The sequence below is a fragment of the Staurois parvus genome, unplaced genomic scaffold (genome assembly GCF_062004578.1).
Source record: "Staurois parvus isolate SC_StPar_1 unplaced genomic scaffold, SC_StPar_1.0 ptg000160l, whole genome shotgun sequence".
In the NCBI taxonomy this organism is placed as follows: Eukaryota; Metazoa; Chordata; class Amphibia; order Anura; family Ranidae; genus Staurois; species Staurois parvus.
In genome coordinates, this window is record NW_028317956.1 from 370,845 (window position 1) to 388,588 (window position 17,744).

Sequence of the window (17,744 nt, forward strand, 5' to 3'; positions counted from 1 at the left end):
GACTGTTAGGCAAATAGGCGGTCTCCTGCTGTGCGTTCTTGCGAAGCAGTGGTGGAATAAACACAGCTGCAGTTGCTCACCAGTCCTGGCCTACAGCAGTCCTTCTGGCTCTGTCCTCAGGAATCCGATTCTCAAAAGTCCCAGCGCTAGGTCCTCAGTAGCTTGATTCCAGCACTCTGGTCACACAGCATGCACATCTCTCCAACTTAATTCCCCCACATTCCGGTGTAGGCACATACAGGCCTGCAGTACCCCAGTGCATAAAACTTCAGTCTCAGCAGCAAGATAGGAAGTTCTTCATTAATGCCTAGGAGAAAACTCTCTGCTTCCACCTCCCCCAAAGGGGTTCTTGTGGGTCTTGTAGTTCACAGTTGCATTCACCTCCACAGTGCAGCTCTCCTTGCAAACTACATTTCCCAAGGTTCCATGCGACTGCATTATGCTCATTCAGGTCCTTTGTGTCTCTCCGGCTCCCTCCAGTGTGCGGAGGCAAGACAGCATGATGAGTGAGATAGAGCAGTGGTTCTCAACCTTCCTAATGCCGTGACCCTTTAATACAGTTCCTCATGTTGTGGTGACCCCCAACCATAAAATTATTTACCCAGTAATTATAATTCATGAGTGTCGTTTTACCTCCAATACTGCTGCTTTCAACACAGTAGCTGCTTTCAACACAGCAGCTGCTTTCTACACAGTAGCTGCTCTTTACACATCGGAAATATGTGTTTTCTGATGGTCTTAGGGGACCCCTGTGAAAGGGTCGTTCGACCCACAGGTTGAGAACCACTGGGATAGAGGGATATAAACAAGCAGGAAAAGACAACAACAGTCTCTGTACTGAGTACAAGATCTCTGCACCAAGCTACATTATCATGCATGCTATAATCTCATTGCACATTCCACTTTATGTATAATCTCTTTTTTAATAAAAGGTTTTTCAGGTTACAGTAAAAGAATATCCAAATGAGGAAATTACACAATAATAACAAAAACAAGCATGCAGGACATATTGATGTAGGTCGCACAAAAGCAGTAGTTTAGATATAGACTATGCAGTGGTATAACCAGGGGTGGACTGACCATTTGGAAACTCGGACAGTGCCCGAGGTCAGTAGGGGGCCCCATGAGATGCCCCTGGTACCTTTTTCATAGGCTTTTTTGAGTTTGGGCAAGGACACAGGGGCCCCATGATGCCGTATTGCCCGGGGGCCCCATGAGTTGTCAGTCTGCCCCTGGGTATAACTTAGGAGTTCACAGACAAAAACCATTATAGAGTTCCATCTCATGGAACACCATAAGAACAGATCCTCAATTCAGAAGTGGAGAAGTCTTCTGTCAGACAAACAATCAATACAAAGGGATCCTAGATGTGAACCCATTCAGCAGTTAGCAGGAGGGATTGTATTATAAAGAGAACATGCGACTTGCAGTAGTATCATAAAATAATAACACAAGAAAGGACCAAAAGCTATGGTAGGTACACAAATCGTGAACCCAGGGAATTAACAAAGGGGAGGGAAAGGGAAAAAAGGGAGAGGGGGAAGGGGTAAGGTAAAGAGAAAAGGCTATCTATGGCTGTGATCCCATGGCAGAGCGACCGATCAGAAACAAGGATGATGGAAGGATAAGTATTGTGAGAAAGCATCAGAGGTGAAAATTTTTTTCCACTGGAGCCAAGCGAACAGGAGTCTCTCAAGAGGTTTCCTTCAGCAAGTATCAACTGTTCCATGGAGTGTAGATAACTCATTTCACTGACTCACTCAGACATAGGAGGGCAGATCAGTTTGCACCAGTTCTAAACTATCACAGTTCTGGCGGCCATAATCATGTGTCATAACAGATCCTTACAAATGTCTTTAAATGAACCTGGGAGTATGGATAGAAGGGATATACGTATATTCAGTTGTAAGGATGTGTCCATGATCTGATTATAAATCCGGAAAGTCTTTGACACAAAAGGAGTTACCATTGGGCAGTCAGCCCAGATATGAACCATAGTACCTGATGATTTTAGACAATGCTAACATACGTCTTTGGTACGGGGATCCATGGCATGAAGACCTGAGGGACATCCATACCAGTAGAAAATGATTTTGTAATTATGCTCCTGATGTGTAGCTGACATGAAAAGTTTATGTGTTAGTAGAAATGATTTAGTCCAATCAGCTGGTGATATAGGGGTCCCCAGGTCTGATTCTGAGCGATCCATGAAGGAATTGGTATAAGATAAAGAAATAAGCAACTTGTAGATTGTGGATATGTGTCGGTCTCTGCTCCTGCAGTTGCAAATCCTAAAATTCATTGAGAGGTCTAGACAGTGGGGATGTAGATTGCAAACCCCAAATGTAGGTGTGGAGCTGATGCCTCTGCAGCCAGACCAATTTATTTTTCGGGAGTCAATGGGTAATTGAGTCGGTGGAGGGAATGCCGCCATTGGTCAAAGTCTGCTACAATCTGGTGTTATCCACCAAATTCCAGAGAAAAAAAGATTGTATGAAGCACAGTCAAAAATTATGGGTTAAAGAACAAGGGGTCACTGAGTCCACATACGCAGTCTACTTTAGATTGTTAGGTCTACCAGTATCTAAGTAATACAAAGGCCTGTCTGATTGGATTCAGATTGAATTGGTTGTTTAGCTTGATGCTAATTTTACCTTACTTTGGTCAATTTAAAGGAGACTGTACAATTAAATTGTAGTGTGCATGGTCAGCTTTACAGTTAGCTAAGCACAACATGCAACAGCTAGATATTTTGAAAGGCCAGTTCTTTTAGACTTTTAGTTCCTTTAGACTTTAGGGGGCAGATGCTTTGGCTAATAGGAAAATGAAAATGCCTTGGCTTCTGTGGTCAGTTAGAGTAAACAATTCAGCTGGCATAGTGGTCAGTGGGAGGTAAACATGTGACCTGTGGAAGCAAAAAGAAAAAAAATGATCTAGAACCTGTGGCCTGTGCAAGAAGAAATTATGCCACATGAATTGTGGAGAAATTGTGCCCTACCAATAGTGTCAGTGGGAGGAATAGTGCCCCAAAGTTGGTGTCAGTAGGAGGAAGACTTCAATCATTGGTGTCAGTGGGATGCATAGTGCCCCATCGGTGGTGTCAGTGGGATGCGTAGTGCACCATTATTGCCATCAGTGGGAGGAATTGTGCCCTATTGTTAGTGTTAGTTGGAGATATTGTACCCTATCAATGGTGTCAGTGAGAGGAGTGGTGTCCCATCATTGGTTCAGGAGGGAGGAATTTTGCCCCATTGTTGGTGTCAGTTAGAGGAATTGTGCCCCATCAATGGTGTCAGTAGCAGGAGTTACTCTGCCTGGTTTAAATTAACATCTACATTTTTATTGTACATACCAGCAAACAAGACAAATAGAGATGGTTTTGTTTCTTAAATAAAATGATGTGATCCCTTGCACCTCTTTTTTTTTTACAGTCAAAGAGGTGACCAGAGGAGAGAAACAAAATAGGCAAAAAACAATCACAGTTTGTAAGTTTAAGGTTTGATACTGACCTCTCTAAGCCTCCTTCCATAAGCTCTAGTCCATGAATGCCATGGCAGTAATTACTCCCCGGAAAAGGGTTCACAAGACTACAGGTTGCTCATGTAACATGTATCCACCAACCATGTGTACAGGTGGATCATAAGGCATAACAATGCGTAAATCACTTGTAATATCAAAAGCATGCCTAATTGTTTTGTTTTTTTTTAAGTCGGCGAACGTGCGAAAAACAAAAAACGTGCAAGTGCAAAACACCACACAAAAAAGTGCACTTAGGGGTGTGCTTTGTCCTTCCTCCGAAGGGGATGGACCTCTACACTGATCCCCCGGGGCACGAAGCTCCTGACAGGGACAAGGTTCCCATTTGGTCCACCTAGCCAAAAGGCCTGGCGGACCACCGTTCCTTGTGGCCAGCCGAAGCCAGACACTCAGTACTTGGCCAGGGGGTTCTTCCCCAAAGAGAAAACCCCCTAGGGACAGGGGAGGAAGGAACCAAATGGCCACACATCCTCCCCCTAGACTTCAGGGTCTTCAGACCCACACCCTCCATCCTGTGAGGAAATAAAACACACACATAAGAGTGAAAGTGACAAACGTGGGAGAAATAATAAATTAAATAAATAAAAAGTGGTCGTGCCAATTGTGCACAGACCAGGCCCTGAGGCCTGTAGCAAAAATTGCCCCGAACTTAGCCAAAAGGCCTGGTCCCGAGGGCGCTGTGCGGAAAAAGTGTTTGAACACAGTGACCATGTGCCTTTTCGCACGTTGGGGTCCCACACCCAGGTGTTACTAAGAGCACCCCTGAGGCGACCACTCAGGGGGCACTAGTTCGCGGACTTTCTGCCTTCCCGGCCCCTGGCCAGACAAGGTAGATCCGCTCAAATCAGGAGGAACTGGGCCCCTCCGGTCTTCCCGGGGGAATTACTCCCGGGCCCCAACAGCCTGTGGGCGCCTCAGTTTCTGTTCCAACCAGTACTAGCCGTCAGGACCCCCATCATACCAGCAGGGGTACTATACAACCAGTCATCCCCGCAAAGCTAGAATGACTGTGGAGCACCCCTGCTGGACACTGATAAGAACAGATACTACAGTTGATCTTAGCCAAAAGCATGCCTAATATTGCATCGAACCCTCCCCCCACAAAAGGTGCTGGGGTACCTGGCAACAAGGTCCAAAGTACACTCCCCTGTAACACCCAAAACAAGAATTAAATATGCGTGTTCCTCAACAAAATGATCATAGCCTGTACAGTGTTGAGCCTTAGGCGGGGCAGTGGTCCCAGAAAAGGACTATGCTGTCTCAGGGTCCGGGACATGCCTTGACATGGCCTGTGAGGCCAGGCTTGCCAGACTAGAAAGTTTTATTTGCTGCTAATAGCTAAAACAATTTAGAGAAGCATATGCATATTAAATTTTTTTCGGAATTTACATTTTCTATCACTAGGTTCATTAAGTGATGCCTTGCATGAACCAGTATTGGGCTGTTTATTATACAAATCAATGCACTGATGCTATAAATAAGAATACTTTATTCCCACTTTTCTATTATTCTCTTTTTGACTTTTTGTTTTCATTTCTCATGACATGCTCCTAGCCCCAGGTGTATATTATTACATCTTCCAAGAACTGCCAAGTGAAGCAAACTTACCTAAGGTTTCATCTGCGTGGTTTAACTTTTCTTGGGAAAAGAAAAAAAGACAAGAAAAAGAATAATAGACAGAAAAATAACTATCAACCACACAATGAACACAAAATTTACCTTGGCCAACCAACTATTTTCTTTGTGGTTTCACTGAGCTTACCAGGGCATACTGGGTTAATTCTACGCTGCCAGGCGTGAGATAGAAATACATTCATCAAGCAGAGATAGAGCAAGGTTTTATGAGCACAAAGCTTTGCCTTTCTCCTCCTTCTAAACACACAGCTAGAGACCTGAAGTCTGAGGGTTCATATTGTTTGATAGTTCTCCTGCCTCACTCATTAATCTCTGCCTCGTGCCTGAGACATGAGAAGGGAGCTGAGATTACCATAAAACTGTGTAAACAAGGCTCAGATGAGAGTCAGGAGGGAGAGATGGAGTTCTCAGGACAACCAGACTGACAAAAAATTGAAGGAGAAGAGGAAATAAGAAGTAGAAAATGTGTGTTAAAGTGTTACTAAACCCAGGACCATGCATTCACTATATCTGGTCTCCCACAGTACACAGAACATGGAAATGCAATTATTTTAGTAAATATAAACTGCAAAATACCTTTTCTCATCAGCAGTATATAGCAGTCTTGTGACTTCTATCTATGTCCAGCCGAGCACTGGTAAAAGCTTTTAGGAGGAGTTTTCATTCTCCTCTGACTGTCCTATGAGGCAGCAAAACCCCTGACCCTTTGCCTGGACAGTGCTGATTGACCCTGTGCTGATCACATGCACCCTCACAAAGAAAAAAAAATCTCAAGCAATATACACTAAACTGAGCATGTGCAGAGTGACTCTTAGAGCTCTGTTCTATCAGCAGGGATAGAACAGTAGAAGAAGGAGAGCATCAGAGAAGACAGGATCAAACAGTCTTTTTACATGATGCAGAGGATTAACCCCTTCCTCAGTGAGTATAAAAAGCATGCTTTAGTGCATATACAGACTGATTTTACTGCTGTGGGTTTAGTAACATTTTAATGTAGAACTTCTGTCAAATAGAAAAACACCCACAAATGTATGAATTTATTAAAAAAAAAAAAAAAAAAAGTGTGTCTGGAAAGCAGAGGATCTTGGGACTTGAAGTCACACAGCCTAGTTACACTGTATTCTTCAGCATTATCTGGACTGCAAATACCAGAAATAAGAAAACCAAAGGGGATTCTGGAGAGAAAGATACACTATATTGCGAAAAGTATTGGGACACCCCCTCCAAATCATTGGATTCAGGTGTTCTAATCACCTCCATGACCACAGATGTATAAAATCAAGCACCTAGACATGCAGACTGCTTCTACAAACATTCATGAAAGAATGGGTTGCTCTCAGGAGCTCAGTGAATTCAAGCGTGGTACCGTGATAGGTTGCCATCTGTGCAATAAGTTCATCCATGAAAGTTTGTTGCTACTAAAATTTCCTTGGTCAACTGTTAGTGAGATTATAACAAAGTGGAAGTAACTGGGAACAACAGCAACTCAGCCACGAAAAGGTAGGCCACGTAAAATAACAGAGCGGGGTCAGCGCATGCTGAAGTGCACAGTGCGCAGAAGTCGCCAACTGTCTGCAGAGTCAATAGCTAAAGACCTCCAAATTTCTTGTGGCCTTCAGATTAGCACAACAGTGCATAGAGAGCTTCATGGAATGGGTGTCCATGGCCGAGCAGCTGCATCCAAGCCTTACATCACCAATTGGAATGCAAAGCATCGGATGCAGTGGTGTAAAGCACCCTACCACTGGACTCTAGAGCAGTGGAGAAATGTTCTCTGGAGTGAGGAATCACGCTTCTCTGTCTGGCAATCCGATGGACATGCCTGGGTTTGACGGTTACCAGGAGAACAGTACTTGCCTGACTGTACATTGCCAAGTGTAAAGTTTGGTGGAGGGGGGATTATGGTGTGGGGTTGTTTTTCAGGGGTTGGACTTGGCCCCTTAGTTCCAGTGAATTGAACACTTAAGGCATCAGCATATCAAGACACTTTGAACAATTTCATGCGCCCTGTTTTTGGAAACAGTTTGGGGATTGTCCCTTCCTGTTCCAACATGACTGCGCACCAGTGCACAAAGCAAGCTCCATAAAGACATGAATGAGTGAGTTTGGGATGGAGGAACTTGACTGGCCTGCACAGAGTCTTGATCTCAACCCGATAGAATACTTCTGGTATGAATTAGAGCAGAGACTGCGAGCCCAGCCTTCTTATCGGACATCAGTGCCTGACCTCATAAATGCACTTCTGGAAGAATGGGCAAACATTCCCATAGACACACTCCTAAACCTTGTAGACAGCCTTCCCAGAAGACTTGAAGCTGTTATAGCTGCAAAGGGTGGGCCAACTCAATATTGAACCCTACAGACTAAGACTGGGATGCCATTAAAGTTCATGTGCTCGCAAAGGCAGGTGTCCCAATACTTATGACAATATACATTGTGTGTGTATATTTATATATATATATATATATATATATATATATATATATATATACACCCATGAAAAATTATCTCTACAAATTTAACATAACAAACCAGAAAGGGTAGAAGTATAGCCATAACTAACAGGTAATAACAGGAGCATCAAACCAAGCGTTGAGAGATTGGGATGAGTTTAGTTTATAAAAATCAAAAGGACTTGTTTCTTAACAACCATGTTACAAGGTGTTAGGTCCTTTCAGGAAAAAAATAATAAATGCACCTCATTTTTCTGAAACAAAATGTGTATTTATTATTTTTTCCTTTAGGAGCCTGCAAAGCATTGCAACCATGATCAGTGGATAGGCTCCTACAGACATGTCCTCCAGCTTTCTTGCCTGTATCTCTGTACGGACTTTCTGTTAGAAAGCTGGAGGAAGTGTCAATGAACTATAAGTCCATCTGCTGTTGTGATCGGTCCGTTTTCTGCACAGATCGCTGTGAATAAATGACGTGGCATAGATAATAGCTATTTTAGGCCTGGCTTTGATGAATGTGGCAGCAGCAAGGGAGCACTGACAAGATGAATATAAGTTGGTTGGGGGCCCTTTAGAAAGACATTGTCACTTTGGGCAAGGTGACAGCATCTCTTTAAATATAGTATTTATAAGGGATAATGTTTCAAGTCTGGAGCTTGCTGTCTACTTGGGGCAGACTGCACTGAGTCAATGGCAGCTGTTTCAGCATGGCTTTTTCAAATTCGAGACAGCCTGTTTGTCAGTAGCTCACAGTGAGTTTAGTCCATGACACCAAGAGCTGCTAACAGAATCCAGAGCGAGTGAAACAAGTGCAATCATTGTAAAATGAAGGATTTTGTTGACAGCACCTCTTACAGCCAGCCACACAGGGTAAGGCTGGGGGGTGAGAAGGGGAATAAGCTACTGTTTGTAAGTGTGTTTTCACTCGGAAACTTTAGCTGTGGTCATTAAGATAATCATGTCATTCTGAGGACATCGCCTCTCCCAGCGCTACGGCATCATTGCCAAATGCAGAAATAAATAAGGTACACACAGCTCTTTCCAAAAATTGAGATGCTATATTTCCAACCCCCTAGAGCCTGAAATGAATATTTGTTTTATTAAAAAAGAAACCACAATTTTTATGTCGAGGTGTCGGGGCTTTTTATTTTTTTTAAGCATTCGTCTAAAAAGCCTTGATGGACAACTCCACCCAAATGTGATATTATGTGTTAATGGGGTTTACGTTATGCGGTTGTTGGCAGGTTGCAACATGCTGGCTTCTTTTATTTCAGAGACTCCACTGGTGAGTCCTCACCAGAATTCCCACAGCTGTCCCGTGCCAAGTGTTGATGTCATACCCCCCCTCCCATGGATTCTCCTTAATATAAAATAAACAAATAACTGGTGAGTCCAGCTGTGAGTGGCACATTTATTATGGTTTTGTAGCAGGGCCAGAGATGCAGATTATTGTGGAGAAAGATTGCCAGATTCAGAGTCCCAGACAGAGCTAATTATTCGAGTGGTTCAACTCATCAGTTTTGGGAAGAACTGGAGAAGAAAGGAGAACTCCATGATCTTTGTTAATTTAGACCCTTCTAGCATAGGATGCTACGTACATTTAGTTTTTTGGCTCCTTCTGTAATCAAGGGAGCAGTAATTGTATTTACTGAACTGTTCAGGGTCTCACAGGCTGGCAGTTAGATTGCTATCGCGACCTTCCAGAGCTTAGAACGAGAGATTCAAAACAGCAAACCTGAATATTTATCAGGCTCCAGGTTATCCCTGGGGAGGTGTGTCCAGTAGGGGGCTGAAGTGGAGATAAATAGTTTGAGACACTGAAGAGTATAGTTCCTTCTCCCCAGGAGGGCTCCAGAGCAAGAGAGGTCCACAGTGAAAATATGCTCTTAAAGAATCAGCAGTGCCAGAGCTGGACTTTGTTTGGAGCAAGCTGGTCCTGAGGGATGCATTCATGTCCAGAGGAAGCTGGAAGGTGGCAGGCATCCTGGGGACTTGTGAGTAGTGACCTTAACCACTTGAGCTCCAGAGGATTTACCCCCCTTAATAACCAGGCCTCTTTTTGCTACTCGGCGCTGCACTAATTCAACTGATAATTGCGCGGTCATGCAATGCTGCATCCAAATGAAATTTACGTCCTTTTTTCACACAAATAGAGCTTTCTTTCGGTGGTATTTGATCATCTGTGCACTTTTTATTTTTCACGCTATAAACAAAAAAAGGCCAAAAATTTTGAAGAAAAACAATATTTTTTACTTTCAGCTATAAAAAATATATAGTAAACTCAAAGTTGGTTATAAATTTAGGCCAAAATGTACTCTGCTACATGTTTTTGGTAAAAAATATTCCCAATGAGTGTATATTGATTGCTTTGTGTGGAAGTTATAGCGTCTACAATTTATGGTATAAATACTGCAATTTACGCCATTTTTCTGCTATACAGCGCTGCGCTAGTTTAACGGACAATTGCGCGGTCATGCAATACGGTACATAAATGAAATTTACATCCTTTTTTCCCCATAAATTGAGCTTTCTTTTGGTAGTATTTGATCGCCTGTGTGGTTTTTATTTTTTGCGCTATAAAAAAAGGCTGACAATTTTGAGGGAAAAAAACAATATTTTGGACTTTTTGCTATAAAACATGTCCAGTAAAAAAAAAAATGCAAAAATCAAATTTAGTTATAAATTTCTGCCAAAATGCATTCTGCGACATGTCTTTGCTAAAAAAAACCCAATACGTGTAAATTAATTGGTTTACGTAAAAGTTATAGCGTTTACAAATGGCGGGAAAGATACTGGGATTTTTAGGGGTTTTTTTATACCAATAATGGCGGCAATCAGTGAATTATAGCGGCGATCAGGAGAGGAGGGGGGGGAGAGAGGAGGGGGAGAGAGAGAGAGGAAGGGGGGAAAGAGAGGAGGGAGAGACGAGAGAGGGGGGAAAGAGAGAGGGAGGAGATCGATCATCTATTGCACTTATCTAGCGTCTGTGGCCGTGATAACCGACATGCAGCGATGGAGTCTCCTCTCTTGCTCCCCCTCTTTATGGTCAGCTCTAGGCTCCGCCCTCCGGCCGTGACGGTTGCATGCACTGATCAGAATAGATGGCCGGCTGGCTGCAGAGAGGCCAGGTGAGTGGTGCGGGTTCATAAGCCGAGCCCACCTTCCCCTGTTCTAGAATTGCTGATCCCGCCCTCCTGCCTCCCGCCTGAGCCCTGCCGAGCTCTCCCGACTGCGTCAGATACGCCCCTGCCCGGCGGGCCGGATAAATGTCCTCGGCGGGCCGCATGTGGCCCGCGGGCCGTAGTTTGAGGACCCCTGCTTTAGACTGTCTAACATTCATGTTTACTGAAGGGGAAGAGTGTCCTCTAACTACTAAGTACTATATATTTGGAATATCCCATGTCCAACCACCCTCTCCTGTTGAGAGTTCTTCAAGCAATAAAATACCAAATGATATCCCTTGTTCTGCTTATTAGAGCTGGTATGCATGGACTGGTGCCTGTAGGGACAGTTAGCCTCTGTACTTGTTAGGGAGGAACCAGTTAATATCAGAAGCCCCTACAGGGGTAGCACTATATGTGCATCAAACTGATTTGTATATTCAGAGATATAAGCAGCTGAAATTATGTGCAAAGCTCAACATTTTGTGCTGTGTAAATTGTTGGTGCTGTATAAATACCTATAATAAATAAATAAATATATTTTCTTTGAAAATCACACTTGGCACTATCCTATGGTGCTTCATACCTTCCCTGGAGGCTCACTGACTAAGAGAACAATTCAGAAAGTGGAAAGAGACAGAGTTAATCTCAAAGTTTGTAAATAATTTCAGTTTCATATATTTCTGAACCTAGTATTTGCATTGACATATGATTTCACTAAGGGTAACCTCTGCTAATGTATTTTTCATCATATGCTCACTTTGAATGAGCTGGGCATAGGATTGATGCACATATGATGTAAAGACCATCCTGGCTTTTCTCACCTTTTACAAACCATGGTGTCTTTTCCTGGCTTGAGATGTTTAAAACCAAACTCCAGCCAAAACAACCGGAAAAAAATAATAGCCTAATAAAAGATAAAATAAAAAGTAGCTTTTGTTTCAATATGTATGAACTTGGTTCCTTGTTCTGATTCTTCTTCTCACACTTGCTGTTCAGTAACTGCAAGAGGCTGACACCAGGTCATATGTTGGTAGTCACAGTACTTACATTTAAAAATTACGTGTAATGATGTGTATTAGACATAGAAAATACAATTACCCTATGGCCTACCCCCAGCTTCTTTGAGGGCATCTTGTAAATATCTTCTGTAGAGATGAGCGAATCGAACCAGGCAAACCGGAATTCGATACGAATTTCAGGAAAAATTTGATTCGCGTCGAATCCGAATATTTGCCTACTTCGGGTGCGCGAATCGGATTTTTCCCGATCAGCCGGCAAAAGTGTCCCTGCAGAGAGCTCCGCTATTTCTGACAGTTCTCTGACAGAAGGAACACATGTACAGCGGTTGAAACATTGTATCTATTTGTTTCCATTTAGGATACAGATGTTTTTATTCGGAAACAGATGTTTCAACCGCTGTACATGTGAAGGAGCTGTCAGAGAACTGTCAGAAATAGAGGAACTCTGCAGATACACTTTTTGCCGGTTTGGAATTCTTATTTTCATCCTACTTCTTCTTCTTCTTCTTCTTCATCCTCATCCTCATCCTCAGAAGAAGAGGATGAAGAAGAAGAAGAAGAAGAAGTAGGATGAAAATAAGAATAATTCCAAGCCGGCAAAAAGTGTATCTGCAGAGCTCCTCTAAGTGTATCTGCAGAATAGAGGAGCTCTGCAGATACACTTTTTGCCGGCTTGGAATTCTTCTTATTTTCATCCTACTTCTTCTTCTTCTTCTTCTTCCTCTTCATCCTCATCCTCATCCTCTTCTTCTTCTTCTGAGGATGAGGATGAAGAAGAAGAAGAAGAAGAAGAAGTAGGATGAAAATAAGAATAATTCCAAGCCGGCAAAAAGTGTATCTGCAGAGCTCCTCTATTCTGCAGATACACTTAGAGGAGCTCTGCAGATACACTTTTTGCCGGCTTGGAATTATTCTTATTTTCATCCTACTTCTTCTTCTTCATCCTCATCCTCAGAAGAAGAAGAAGAGGATGAGGATGAAGAAGAAGAAGAAGTAGGATGAAAATAAGAATAATTCCAAGCCGGCAAAAAGTGTATCTGCAGAGCTCCTCTAAGTGTATCTGCAGAATAGAGGAGCTCTGCAGATACACTTTTTGCCGGCTTGGAATTATTCTTATTTTCATCCTACTTCTTCTTCTTCTTCTTCCTCTTCATCCTCATCCTCTTCTTCTTCTTCTGAGGATGAGGATGAAGAAGAAGAAGAAGAAGAAGTAGGATGAAAATAAGAATAATTCCAAGCCGGCAAAAAGTGTATCTGCAGAGCTCCTCTATTCTGCAGATACACTTAGAGGAGCTCTGCAGATACACTTTTTGCCGGCTTGGAATTATTCTTATTTTCATCCTACTTCTTCTTCTTCTTCTTCATCCTCATCCTCAGAAGAAGAAGAAGAGGATGAGGATGAAGAAGAAGAAGAAGAAGTAGGATGAAAATAAGAATAATTCCAAGCCGGCAAAAAGTGTATCTGCAGAGCTCCTCTAAGTGTATCTGCAGAATAGAGGAGCTCTGCAGATACACTTTTTGCCGGCTTGGAATTATTCTTATTTTCATCCTACTTCTTCTTCTTCTTCTTCCTCTTCATCCTCATCCTCTTCTTCTTCTTCTGAGGATGAGGATGAAGAAGAAGAAGAAGTAGGATGAAAATAAGAATAATTCCAAGCCGGCAAAAAGTGTATCTGCAGAGCTCCTCTATTCTGCAGATACACTTAGAGGAGCTCTGCAGATACACTTTTTGCCGGCTTGGAATTATTCTTATTTTCATCCTACTACTTCTTCTTCTTCTTCTTCATCCTCATCCTCATCCTCAGAAGAAGAAGAAGAGGATGAGGATGAAGAAGAAGAAGAAGTAGGATGAAAATAAGAATAATTCCAAGCCGGCAAAAAGTGTATCTGCAGAGCTCCTCTAAGTGTATCTGCAGAATAGAGGAGCTCTGCAGATACACTTTTTGCCGGCTTGGAATTATTCTTATTTTCATCCTACTTCTTCTTCTTCTTCTTCTTCCTCTTCATCCTCATCCTCTTCTTCTTCTTCTGAGGATGAGGATGAAGAAGAAGAAGAAGTAGGATGAAAATAAGAATAATTCCAAGCCGGCAAAAAGTGTATCTGCAGAGCTCCTCTATTCTGCAGATACACTTAGAGGAGCTCTGCAGATACACTTTTTGCTGGCTTGGAATTATTCTTATTTTCATCCTACTTCTTCTTCTTCTTCTTCCTCTTCATCCTCATCCTCATCCTCAGAAGAAGAAGAAGAGGATGAGGATGAAGAAGAAGAAGAAGAAGAAGTAGGATGAAAATAAGAATAATTCCAAGCCGGCAAAAAGTGTATCTGCAGAGCTCCTCTAAGTGTATCTGCAGAATAGAGGAGCTCTGCAGATACACTTTTTGCCGGCTTGGAATTATTCTTATTTTCATCCTACTTCTTCTTCTTCTTCCTCTTCATCCTCATCCTCTTCTTCTTCTTCTGAGGATGAGGATGAAGAAGAAGTAGGATGAAAATAAGAATAATTCCAAGCCGGCAAAAAGTGTATCTGCAGAGCTCCTCTATTCTGCAGATACACTTAGAGGAGCTCTGCAGATACACTTTATGCCGGCTTGGAATTAATCTTATTTTCATCCTACTTCTTCTTCTTCATCCTCATCCTCAGAAGAAGAAGAAGAGGATGAGGATGAGGATGAAGAAGAAGAAGAAGTAGGATGAAAATAAGAATAATTCCAAGCCGGCAAAAAGTGTATCTGCAGAGCTCCGCTAAGTGTATCTGCAGAGCTCCGCTATTTCTGACAGTTCTGTGACATTCACTCCATACAGCGGTTGAAACATTGTATCTATTTGTTTCCATAAATGGATCCATTTATGGAAACAAATAGATACAATGTTTCAACCGCTGTATGGAGTGAATGTCACAGAACTGTCAGAAATAGGCTATTTCTGACAGTTCTGGGACATTCCTTCCATACAGCGGTTGAAACATTGTATCTATTTGTTTCCATAAATGGATCCATTTATGGAAACAAATAGATACAATGTTTCAACCGCTGTATGGAGTGAATGTCCCAGAACTGTCAGAAATAGCCTATTTCTGACAGTTCTGGGACATTCCCTCCATACAGCGGTTGAAACATTGTATCTATTTGTTTCCATAAATGGATCCATTTATGGAAACAAATAGATACAATGTTTCAACCGCTGTATGGAGTGAATGTCACAGAACTGTCAGAAATAGGCTATTTCTGACAGTTCTGGGACATTCCCTCCATACAGCGGTTGAAACATTGTATCTATTTGTTTCCATAAATGGATCCATTTATGGAAACAAATAGATACAATGTTTCAACCGCTGTATGGAGTGAATGTCACAGAATTGTCAGAAATAGGCTATTTCTGACAGTTCTGGGACATTCCCTCCATACAGCGGTTGAAACCGCTGTATGGAGTGAATGTCACAGAACTGTCAGAAATAGGCTATTTCTGACAGTTCTGTGACATTCCCTCCATACAGCGGTTGAAACCGCTGTATGGAGTGAATGTCACAGAACTGTCAGAAATAGCCTAAGAAATAGCGGAGCTCTGCAGATACACTTTTTGCCGGCTTGGAATTCTCCTTCTTCTCATCCTTCTTCTTCTTCTCATCCTTCTTCTTCTTCTCATCCTTCTCCTTCTTCTCATCCTTCTCCTTCTTCTCATCCTTCTTCTTCTTCTCATCCTTCTCCTTCTTCTCATCCTTCTTCTTCTCATCCTTCTCCTTCTTCTCATCCTTCTTCTCATCCTTCTCCTTCTTCTCATCCTTCTTCTCATCCTTCTCCTTCTTCTCATCCTTCTCCTTCTTCTCATCCTTCTCCTTCTTCTCATCCTTCTCCTTCTCCTTCTTCTCATCCTTCTCCTTCTCCATCTTCTCATCCTTCTCCTTCTTCTCATCCTTCTCCTTCTCCTTCTTCTCATCCTTCTCCTTCTTCTCATCCTTCTCCTTCTCCTTCTTCTCATCCTTCTCCTTCTCCTTCTTCTCATCCTTCTCCTTCTTCTCATCCTTCTCCTTCTCCTTCTTCTCATCCTTCTCCTTCTCCTTCTTCTCATCCTTCTCCATCTTCTCATCCTTCTCCTTCTCCTTCTTCTCATCCTTCTCCTTCTCCTTCTTCTCATCCTTCTCCTTCTCCTTCTTCTCATCCTTCTCCTTCTCCTTCTCATCCTTCTCCTTCTCCATCTTCTCATCCTTCTCCTTCTCCTTCTTCTCATCCTTCTCCTTCTCCTCCTTCTCCTCCTTCTCCTTCTTCTCATCCTTCTCCTTCTTCTCATCCTTCTCCTTCTCCTTCTTCTCATCCTTCTCCTTCTTCTCATCCTTCTCCTTCTCCTTCTCCTTCCTCATCTCCAAGGGCATTTAAATTAAAGGTACAGTGTTCTGCACTAATTTAAAGGCTCTCTGAAGCCTAGAAACCCTTTTTATAAGTTAACTTCGTAGCGAATAAATTCGCATCGAATCGAATTTCTTCCTGAAATTCGGCGAATCAGCCAAATCGAATTTTTGAATAATTCGCTCATCTCTAATCTTCTGTATGCATATAAACACTGGCCAGGCTACTGGAGTGCTTTTTTTAATTTGTTGTCCAGCCCCTTTAATGGATTCTCAGGGATCCCGAAGCTAGTTCAAAGAAACTGATTTTCTGTTAGTTTTCCCTCAGGGGCATCCAGATCATTTAAGTTAATGCTTCCCAAAAACATTTGTATGCTGTGTTGCCTGTGATTTATGTTTTGCTTCTATTGATGGAACACTGACTTCATTCTAGTCACAGGCAATTTGAATTCAAATGCCAATTTAATCTTGATCCAGACTGCTTCTGATAGCTATCACTGGAATTAAGATTTTTTCCCCTCTTCTTGAAGATATTCTATAAACAATTCAGTGCGGTTTAACTTCCATAGGATACAGTAGGGTAATATGAGATGGTTTATATAATGGGGACACTTCTGTCTCTTCTCAGCCTTCTCAGTTAGAGTGTTAGTGTAGCATTTGGTAATTATCCATGTAAGCATGCTGAGGTTTTTCTGTTCACATGTGTGCTTACTTTTTATCTTCGAATTGCTAAAGCAGAAGTCTGCCAAAAACGTGTTTTAGTTCTGAACAAAGTATGTAAAGCTCAAAACTTCTTTTCACATTTTAGCATTTCAAGTTTTTGGTGTATGCAGTGATCAGAATCTTAAGCTATTGTAAGTTCTTTATCATGCAATAAATGAAATACAATTGTAGTAACTTATGCCATTGCCCTTGTTGTCTCATTAAATAATACCTGTGCATAGAAGCTGTAGTAAACTCTTCATTGTTCTCTCTCTTTCTTTCATGTCACAGCAATCTAGCCATCCCCACATAGTAGCTGTGAGAACTTGGTGTAAAAATCCACTTTACCTACCTTCACTTTGGCTTTCTTCATCCCTCTGTTCCAAATTGGCTTTATGTATTATTTTTTCTATTGGCTAACCTCAGCCAGTAAAAAAATGAATTATTTCAGCTAATTTGGAAAGGAGAAATGGGGTCCTTACCCAGGTGAACCCATGGTATATGTGTGAAAGGCTGGCTACACTGCGTAGGGTGATCTAATGCCAAACAATATAGGCAACCTTTCCCTTTCTTACTCAGCTTCACACTAAAGCAGTAGGGAGTGAGACTGACATCCTCATACAGAGATTGGCCAGCACTGTGGCACATGCAGGCAAACAAGGCCAGGATTCCCATATGGAAGAAAAATATATTTGACATATATTTTAAAAATATTCTTCCCAAATATATTGACATATATTTGAAATGCTACAATAGTAATGCATTTGCAAATATATGTAAAAATATATGTAAAAATGACTTTTTATAAGTTAAAAAAATCTGAAGAATATATTTAAAAAATATATATTTTAAAAAATATTTTTCATATACTTTGTAATATACAAAAAATGCAT